Raw genomic sequence first — 10,772 nt, forward strand, 5'->3', positions numbered from 1 at the left:
TTCCGTACCCACTGTATATATATATATATATATATATATAGTTGTTGAAGAGATATAGTGTAAGATAGAGCATGTGAAAGTGAATTATTTGCATAGGAGTGGCTTTCCCCAAACTGCTTTTGATAAAGTTGCATTAAATGTCTTGTTTGTGTGTGTGTGTGTGTGTGTGTGTGTGTGTGTGTGTGTGTGAGAGAGAGAGAGAGAGAGAGAATGTGCTATCCACAGATCAGTGTTTTTTCAAACAGTTTGATGCCAAATACCCCCAAATATAATAATAATCCCCTAACGGTTTTAGCCAAAGCAAATTTAAGAATTATCTAGACATATGTATTTCATATTAATTATTTTTTTCTACCCACTTCCATAAAATTAAACATTAAATTCAGATTTATCTGTGAAGTACTTTTCACAATGAATATAATTCCAAAGTAACATGTTGAGATTATAGTCATAAAAACCTTTAATGCGGTCAACAGACCATGCAGCAGACTACTTGAAAAATAATTCCCCTCTGATGCCACTTTCAGTGCTTAGGATGTTTCTTATTTGCAAGTTCCTTTGGATAAATGAAAAAAATGTAAATGATTTCATGCACCAAAACAGTTTTAGTTAAGTTTAGTTGTTTAAAAAACAATTATGACAAGTAAGAATGACTTTGAGTGCATTTACATGCACATCTTAATGTAAATGCACTCAAATGGGGTGTTTTTTTTTTTTAACACTTTACAATAAGGGTACAATAAAGTTGTGCTTGTTAACATTAGTTAATGCACTGTGAATTAATATGAACTAACAATGAACGACTGAATTTTCATTAACTAACATGAACAATGATTAATAAATACTGTTATAAATATTAAATAAATATTGTTAGATTTTTAAATAAGCCCTTTTAAATATATATTTACCAGCTTATTTTGTGCATGTAAACACAATATTTGTTTATAAATAAACATGGAGCCCACATTTTTATTATGAATTCACTTAGGTTTCATTTTTCAATGACACCTAATTTCAAAATTATTTGTGCTAAACAGTGTATGGTGGTGGAGGTAACATATGCAACTAGTAAACATTTTGTGTATGAGGAATACTGTTTCAGTATAAATTAGCCATCCATTTGTGTTTGCTTGAAGTATCTAAATGGATAACATCTGCAGCAACTGTTTAATGTCTCGGGTTACTTGACTGTAACCCTGTTCCCTGAAAAAGTGGGAACGAGATGGTGCGTTTCAATCACTCATATGACAACACTGTTTGTTCGACCGATTGTGAAGCATGTGTGTCAAACATGCCAAGAATTGGCTTTAAATAACCTTGGTGGGTGACATAATTGGATTACGTTCACCTGAGTAGTTATAAATAGACGCTAGCTGGCACGCCTACAGTGTGGGAGACTTCCAGGCACGCCTACAGTGCGGCATTGAGGCACAGCATCTCATTCCCGCTTTTTCAGGGAACAGGGTTACAGACAAGTAACCCGAGACATTCCCTATCAAAAGTTACTCTCGATGCTGCGTTTTAATAACTCATATGTGAACGAGAATACCAACATCGCCACACTGGATGTGTCTAGACCCCTCAAGGTTGTGTAGTGTGTACCGGCTGCGGACCTTATAGCATATGAAAAGCTGTTCTGACCTACGCCACTGGCTAGTGCGGTGGACTTAAATCTGAAGAGCACGGACTGGACACAATAAGTGAAGTATCTCCTGCTCCGGTGTCATGAACAGTGGAGAACAGAAGGCCTCAAGAATGAGTGGATGTATGGTCGAAAAAGGAACTTTAGGAAGATAATTCAGGTGAGGGTGCAAAAAAGCTTTAACCAGCCCCGGGGGAAAATTCTAAGCAGGATGGCGATACTGACAGAGCCTGCAAATCCACAGTTCTCTTCAGAGAAGTAATGACCATGAGAAAAAACATCTTAAGAGTCAGAAGCTTGACAGGCGCTGACTCTTGTGGTTCAAAAGGGCTCTCGACCAGACCCTCAATCAGAGCATGACAAGCCGAAATGGCAGCCACATAAACTGTACCCGAGGACAGTTTTTCTTGCAGGAACTCCAGCACTGAAACAACCCGGCAGTGAACTGGGTCTGCATGGTGTGTCATACACCAACTTTCAAAAACGTGCCATCTGAGGGCATAACTTTTTCTAGTGGAGGGAGCCCTAGCACTCAGAATAGTCTGTAATACGTCGGCTGGAAGCCCAGCATTTCTTAGTTGGTTTTCATTCAGGGGCCAGACATAAAGGTTCCAGAGCTCAGGACGGGGATGAAATACTGTCCCCTGTGCCTGAGATAGGAGATCTCTTCTGAGCGGAATCGCCCACGGTGAGTCGTAGAGGAGGGATATTAGATTTGAGAACCACACTCTGGTCGGCCAACGGGGCACTATCAGTAAGAGGCGAGACCCTTGTTGACAGACTTTGGCCAGGATATCCGGGAGCAGAGAGATTGGGGGAAATGCAGAAAGACTCAATCTGGGCCACATATGGGCCATTGCGTCCAGACCCAGGGGAGCTGGAGGAGTTAGAGAGAAATAGAGGGGACATTGTGCTGTCTCCTGTGAAGCAAAGAGGTCCACCTCTGCTTCATAAAAACTTTCCCAAATTTGACTGACTACTTCGGGTGGAGTTTCCATTCCCCTTGTGTCACAGCTTGTCTGGACAGCAAGTCTGCTCCCACATTCATACGCCCTGGAATGTAAATCGCCCTGAGGGACAGGAACTTGTCCTGAACCCAAAGAAAAACCTTATGCGCTAGCCCGTTCAGATGGCGTGAACACAGCCACCGGCGAATTATGTAAGAGACCACCGGAGTGTTGTCCACCCTCACTAGGACATGGTAGCCCCTTAACTGCTGGAGGAAGTATTTCAGGGCCCACAATACAGCCATCATTTGAGGCAATTGATGTGCCAATCGAGAAGATGACCTCTCCAGATTCCTTGGGCTGGACAGCCATCTAAGACAGTACCCCAGCCCGTGAGGGAAGCATCTGTAATTAGTATCTTGCGACGACAACACGCGCCTAGAGTTGGAGCCGAAGTCAGAAACCAGGGTCTGAACCACATAGAAAGGGTACAAAGCCCCCTACGTGTAACCCTTACTTGCCTCTGGGGATTGGCCCTTGAATGAAATCCCCGGACTGTGAGCCACAACTGAAATGGTCTCATATGCAGGAGGCCCAAAGGTATCACCGTGGATGCAGCCGCCATGAGACCTAGAACCCTTTGAAAGTAATGGACAGTAATTTTCTGGCCTAGCTTCATATTCTTTAGGTTGTTTGGAATGGATTCGACACGTGCATGAGACAGCTGTGCCTGCATCGTGATTGAATCCCATACAACCCCCAAATATGTTGTCCTCTGGGCAGGAGAGAGAACGCTTTTCTTGGTGTTGAGTCTCAACCCCAGAGATTCTAGATGAGCTAGGACGACATCCCAATGTCGAAGCTCAAGCTCTTGAGACTGGGCCAAAATCAGCCAGTCGTCTATGTAATTTAAAATGCGGATGCCCTGGAGTCGAAGAGGAGCCAGTGCTGCATCCATGCATTTTGTGTATGTGCTGGGTGACAAGGCTAGGCCAAATGGAAGAACCCGATACTGGTAAGCTTCACCCCCGAAAGCGAACCTCAGGAACTTCCTGTGTTGTGGCAAAATTTCTATGTGAAGGTATGCGTCCTTGAGATTGATTGTCGATGATTGAAAAACAATCATTTTGATTGTCAGCATTTTGAACTTGTATGTTCTGATGTAGCGGTTCAACCCGCAAAGATCTAAAATTGGACACAACCCCCCATCTTTCATGGGTACCAGAAAATACCAGTTGTAGTAGCCTGACTCTCTGTCTGGCAGGGGAACATGATCTATGGCCCCTTTGTCCAGCTGAGCTTGCAATTCCTGTGTCAACAAGTGTGCTTGTTCAGGTTTCACAGAAGTGGAGACCATGTCGTTGAAACGCAGAGGACGGTGTGTAAATTGTTTCTTTCGACCCATAGAGAGATATTTGGCAGTAGCTTCCACACTGCCAGTTTCTCTAGAAGGGGCACACGTTTTGACACTTCGCTTTGCTGGAGGGATGTTAGATGTTTGATGTCCTGAAATGTGGCAGGAGGCAACCGAACATGTAACATTTCGCTGGAGACCGCTGCTCCCCGAAACACCAGTGGTGGCGGAGATTATACAGCAATCCCCTGAGGATGCCAGGAAAGAACCCCAACTCTCTGTTGGAATTTTTCGCTCCCCTCCCCAAGGGGACACACCCCAACGGTCCTGGGCACAAAACCCTCAGGACTTTTTTTTCTTCGACAAAATTAACTTCCTAAGATCCAGCCTCTTACAAGGCTGCTGAGAGCGGCAAGCTGCTCCCCAGTCTCTACAAGGGGCCGCATGGCTCGCAACACTCTCCTTCAGAGCATCCAGTCTCAGAGGAACCGGACCTGGTCAGGACTGAGTGGCCGACAGCCCCGACCCCTGAGAATGGTGGGGAAGAAACTTATCAAAAGCTTCTGTGTGTCTTTTAACAACCATCTTTTAACATTCGCCCATATAGGCCAGAAGGTGACACAGGGGCATCAACACCCTGTCCATATCCTTGATGCTCATGAGGTTGAGCCACAGATGTCTCTCTGTGGCAACCATAGCTGCCATAGAACGGCTGATGACGTGTGCCATTTACTTGGTCACTCGGAGAGACAGATACGTGTCTCGGCGTAGGTTCAAAAACGCCTCCTCACTAACACTCCCGCTCACGCTCAGGTCCTTAAGCACGTCAGCCTGGTAGGCCTGCAAATCAGTTATGGTGCGCAGGGCCGCCCCAGCTTGACCCGTTGCCTGGAACGCCTTCCCCACCAAAGCGGATGTTGTTCTGCATGGTTTGGTGGGGAGTGTCGGCTTTTTAAGCGATGATTCGCTACCAGGGGAGAGATAGCCCGCAAGCGTCTCCTCCACCTGGGGCATCATCGTATATATCCCTGTGTCTTCGCACCCACAACCGACTTTCTGGGCACTCAGATGCGAGAGGAATAAGGCCTGCTCCATGAGTGAGAAAACTCCTCATGAAGATCAGGGAAAAAGGGGAGAGTCCCCTCCCCTTGGCCACCCGACAGGAATCTATCGTCAAGCTTGGAGTGCCTGGGGTTCTCCTGCTCCTGTGGCCAGTCTAACTTAAGCCTGGCCACTGCACGAGTAACCATCTCGAGTAGCTCCCCAAATGATTTATCATCGCGTGAGGAGTTCTCAGAGGTGGCACTCTCAAAATCCATATCGCCGGAGGCAAGAGAAACTGCGTCCTCGGCCCGCTCTGAAGAAGCACCAGTCTCTCTGCCAGCTCAACACGCGAGCCCCAAGATCGTAATGAGGACGCAGGGGCTTGCCCCTCCTGAAAGAAGGCGAGTCTGGAGCAGAGCATCCCGATGTCACAATGCTCACACCTCACGTCATCAAGGGCAAGAACAGCATGCTCTTCCCCCAGGCACTCAAAGCAGAAATCATGCTGATCATTATAAGAAATGAGCCGTTCACATGGCAGCAAGCATTTCTTGACAGCCTCACTAGACATGATTCCTCTTAATATATATATTTTTCGCTTTACAGCACAACTCTACACACACACACAATGCAGTCTCTGAAGACAAAGAAACCTGAAGGGGTGTCCATTACACATTTATTTATAACCCCTCAGGTGCACGTAATCCAATGACGTCACCCACCGATGTTATTTAAGCCATTGCTTGGCGTGTTTGACACACGTGCTTCACAACCGGTCGAACAAAGTATGTTGTCATATGCGTTATTGAAATGCAGCATCGAGAGTAGCTTTTGATAAGGAATAGTTAGTTCCTATAAACAGTTAGCTTTAAACAATTAAAGCTAAACACAACTGGACATCATTCTAATTTAATGTCATCTGGTTTGTTAATTAAGTAAAAAATAAGACTAAAATATCTTCAATATCTGAACTGAACACTATTTTGGGATTATGTGATAATAGTAAGTATAGTGCAGCCGCTGCGTGTTGCATGAAAATGTCTGTGAAGCATCTCTTTATGTAGGGTCACTGAGCACTCCTTGTTCCTGCTGTTTCAGGGGGAAGAGCTCAATGAATCTGCTCAGGAGAGCCGTGCCAATGCTGAGATGCGCAGACTCCTTGGCCAGAAGTTACTCAGGTTGCCATGGAAACCAGAGGTAAAACATGCTTTTATAGTGTTAGATACATACACTTTAGTTTCCTACACAGAAGAAATGTGTAGGACAATGTGTAGTGGTTTGTGTTCACTATTCTCCATTATTAAAACTGCTTTTATCTAACCCACACTGACAGTGTGCAATTTAGCTGTGAATCTCTCACTCTCTCTCTTTGTCTGTGATTTCCTTAGGGAGGCACATCCTCCCATTGCTCTGCATCCCTCCAGGAATCGTGCTAAAATTACATGAACAGGTGGCCGAAAAGACGAGAGAACAACAGGCACTGTATTGATGATGAACCAGACAGATCTGCTCAGCTCTTCTATCTAGTTCCAGATATAAATGAATTAGACACCCACAAAAACCTGAATATTAGGAATTAACACTCTAACACTAACAACCAACTATTAGTAGTATTACAATCTCTCTCTGTGAGGATTGTTGAAGGAACAGATCTTACCAAGCTGCTGAGAATTTTCATACCAAGAGGGGACTATTTTTGCATTTGACTTCTAGTTTAAATCCTCAGAGGATTTGAGGTGACTTTTAAGTTCATTTCTCACTGGTTCTGTCAGTGAGAGCTGAAATCAGTGGCATCCTCTGAGCCAGAAGCTCACGTAGAACCTACTAGAAGCATTATGGCCATTCAAACTGAGCCAGTGGATTTTAAATGGAATAAATTTGTATTTTTTTTTATTAATTCATATGATTATTGTTAAATTAGTATAAATGGTGTCATCTAAAGTGATGCGGCAGAAATCATATATTCACAGGTCTTAATCTGGTGCAGATGAGACAATGTATTTAATTTATATATAAACATATAATTTGCTTTAAACTAAAAATTCTGTCATAATTTGCTTACCCTTATGTCACTCCAAATTCGTATAATGTGTGTTTGTGTGTGTGTGTGTGTATAGATTTTTGCTTTACAGTGGAATAAAATGTCAAATCTGCTCCTTTCTATACAGTAAGAGTTCATGGCGATTGCTGATATCTAGTTCAATTGTATCTGTCTTAGGCTGATGATACATGGGGCAACTTTTTGAGCAATTTTGTTGGGCAACTTTTTTTGAGCAATGTTGCTAGGGCACTTTCCCATTGAGAATGGGTATCAAATGTCTATCTGGATACTTTAGATCAGTCGTGGGCCCTGAGTCTCACCTGGTTGCCTGTTGACGGCAACATTACCCAAAGTTGCCCGGCAACATTGCTCAAAAAGTTGCCCCGTGTATCATCAGCATTACAGTTTTACTAAGAACTATTAAAGGTGTTATTTCTTCCATGTGAGCCAAGAACAAGTGCACTCTCAAAAAATTGCAAAAGTAATCATAATAATAATTTTAAAAATAAGCAACTTAGAATTGAATCCCTTTCATACTAGCAGCAGATGTCTTTTCAGTATTTACTACATTAAAAACATTATCTGGTTTGTAATTATTTAACAGCCCTGTGAAATAAGGCAGTGTTGAATATTTAAAAAGGTCATATCATAATATATATTTTGTGTTTTATTTTTCTCTGCAGTCCACTTTCAGTGCTTATGATGTTCCTCATTTGCAAGTCGCTTTGGATAAATAATGAAGTGATGTTTTCTTGCATTAGTTTTGCTTATTAAATATACACATATACACTACCGTTAAAAAGTTTGGGGTAAATTTTTTAGTACTTTAAGGATGCATTAAATTGATCAAAAGTGACAGTTGTCACAGTAGTGTGTGTATAAATCCACAAGAAAATGAGAATCATTAGACTTTACTGAAACTACTGAAGAGAACGCCACAAACCATCAGTGTTAACGCAAGACCTAGAACCGTGGAAACTGAGGGCTTATATACACAGGGAATGATAATCAAAGCAACAGGGAAGATGTATGTACTAATCAGAAACCATAGTGACAAATGACAAAATCAGGCAAAGACTGTGACGAAGAAAAAAATGACTAGAAACTAAACAGGGGTGCGTTTCCCAAAAGCAACTATGGTCGCAAGTTCCGTCGTTACCAATAGAGTTCAATGGAACGAACCACCATAGTTAGCTAACGATGCTTTTGGGAAACGCACCCCAGAACAAGACAAAGAAACTAATAAATTAAACAAGTCATGATCATGACAACAGTAAAGACTTCAACATTTTTGCAAATATGTCTATTTCAAATAAATGCTGTTCTTTAGAACTTTCTATTCCTCAAAAAAATTCCTGAAATAAAATATAATTGTTTCCACAAAAATATTAAGTAGCACAACTGTTTCCAACATTGCTCAAATAAAAAATGTTTCTTAACCACCAAATCAGTGTATTAGAATGATTTCTGAAGGATCATGTGACACTGAAGACTGGAGTAATGGCTGCTGAAAATTCAGCTTTGCAATCACAGAAATAAATTACAGTTAAACTATATTAGAATAAAAAGGAGTAAATTTCCATTGTAATAATATTTCACATTATTACTATTTATAATTTATTTTGGATCAAATAAACAGACTTTCAAAAACACAAAACATTTAATATAGTTTGTATTGTTTTGCATTTTTTTCTTATTTTCTAAAAAATCATCTGCACCTGGATGCAATTTTCCATAATTTCTAAGTTCACCTGGTTTTTTTCACTTTTGAGAATTTTGAAAATACACTTTTTTTTTCTTTTTTTTATGGTATGGCCATTAAGCAGCATTTTTATATGCTGTTCATGAAGGAGCTTCAATATTGTAGCCAGCTGCTGCTGTGAACTCTTTTCTAAATACTGTGAAGACACTGAAGCTGACTCCACTGTAGTATCACCGATCGATAAGCCAACAGTCCTTATCTCCTTTCCCCTTTGCCGTAGCAGGCTAGGAGACACGACAGTGTGTGATAATGAAGAGACAATGATCAAAGAGGGTCCCTGACCACACGCTGCCCCCGAGGCCCCCTTCCTCTGGGGCCTGTGACAGATGAGCTCCTTGTTTGATGCTGAAGTGTCACGTGCGGGCAAACCTTCAAGTAAGCTCCAGTAACAGGAGTCCTTGTGTTGCCCCTTTCTCCCGCCGTCTGTCTCATTGGAAATGTGTCGATTGTTTGTCAGATACTTATCCAGGATGATTCACAACAAAGGAAAAAAATACCCCAATGCAGAGATAACCTCTGTTTTTATCAGATGATTTATGTGCTTCCCTCTCTGTGTTATTGAATGTCATTATATAGCCAGTAGGAATAACCAGGCTGGGAAATATATCATCAGAGCTTTGGCTAGAAGCACAGCAAGATGACTCTGGTAAAAGATCTCAGGCCATTCATTCACATTCCATATGCTGCAGCATAAGATACTCTTATCATGCACTGCAGAATGTATTTTAGAGTTACTTATAATTCAGAGCTAAAGGGAAGATGAATGCTATTAATTTTGTCTGATAACACAAGATTCACATATATTTATAGCACACCTTATTCTAACAAGTATAGTCAAGTCTATTACTGATACACAATGGGACTATTTAGATATTTTTATCATACCTCTAGAGAATTATGGTAGCAAATCCCATTTTTTCATGATTTATAGTGCATTTGTATTACATTGCACATTTTTATATATATGCTGTCAAATTCTCCTTGTTTCCCCTTGCGTAAAACAAACCAGGATGACAGTTATTCATCTATTCGGAGCATGTGAAAATTTAAATAGTACACTTGATAATGCCCAGAGCTAAATCCACCCTACCACCATAGGCGTAGCTTGACGTTTGAGCTTGGGGGGGCCAAACCGAACCGGTGGATTTGGTCAGACGTACTTTTAAACACATTTTAATTTTGCTATAGTAAATCTACATATTCACATTCACATAGGGCGTGAGGTTGTCATGGTAAGCACATACATTGCCCACGAATTACAGCTGCGCTTCTATTTTGCCACACTAATCTTAGCAATAAACACGTTTAAAATGCACAATAAACATGTCTGTCAAAACGATCTCAAATGAGGCTTTTATTAAGCAAATCGAGTGAATTACTCATCCACTGTTTTTAAAACAGACATTTGTTGGGCTTGATTCTAGTTAATGCGCAATGAGGCGCACACTTTTTACTTAGTCTTACTGAATAGACGATAAACAGTTTATATTCTAAAATCTATTTAAAGGTTGTGTTCTGTGAAAATTAAATAACATTCGGATGTAAATGGTCGGCATAAAAGTAGTGTGCGGCTAAACCGGCTGCGTCCTGTGGATCACCTTTATCTGATTGTCCGGGTCCGGAATCATTAAGCACGGCATTAATATCTTCATCAGAGTTTTTCGTTGTCTCCAGATTTCTCTGCAGGTCGTGTATGTTGTTAAAAACGCGGAACATCATTTTATTCCACACAACAGGCAAGCATTACCGTTAAGTCTATTATCCACCAAAATGCAGATTCGTCACGTGACAATTCTTACGCAAATGAGATTGAGGGAGACGTTAAGTTTGTTTTGATTTATTAATTTACTTACAATAACTTGTAATTATTAAAAATTAATACTTTTATTTAGCAAGGCTGCTTTAAATTGATCAAAAATGATGATAAAGACATTTTTAATGTTACAAAAGATTTCTATTTCAGATAAATGCTGTTCTTCTGA

The 10,772-nt window shown here is 41.2% G+C and overlaps 1 pseudogene; it reads left to right on the top strand.

The window, feature by feature from the left end:
• LOC107757871 (N-acetyl-beta-glucosaminyl-glycoprotein 4-beta-N-acetylgalactosaminyltransferase 1-like) overlaps positions 1 to 10,772 on the top strand; it is a 97,504-nt pseudogene that overhangs the window by 31,437 nt on the left and 55,295 nt on the right.

This window comes from Sinocyclocheilus rhinocerous, unplaced genomic scaffold, assembly GCF_001515625.1.
Source record: "Sinocyclocheilus rhinocerous isolate Xijiao unplaced genomic scaffold, SAMN03320098_v1.1 scaffold252, whole genome shotgun sequence".
Classification (NCBI taxonomy): Eukaryota; Metazoa; Chordata; class Actinopteri; order Cypriniformes; family Cyprinidae; genus Sinocyclocheilus; species Sinocyclocheilus rhinocerous.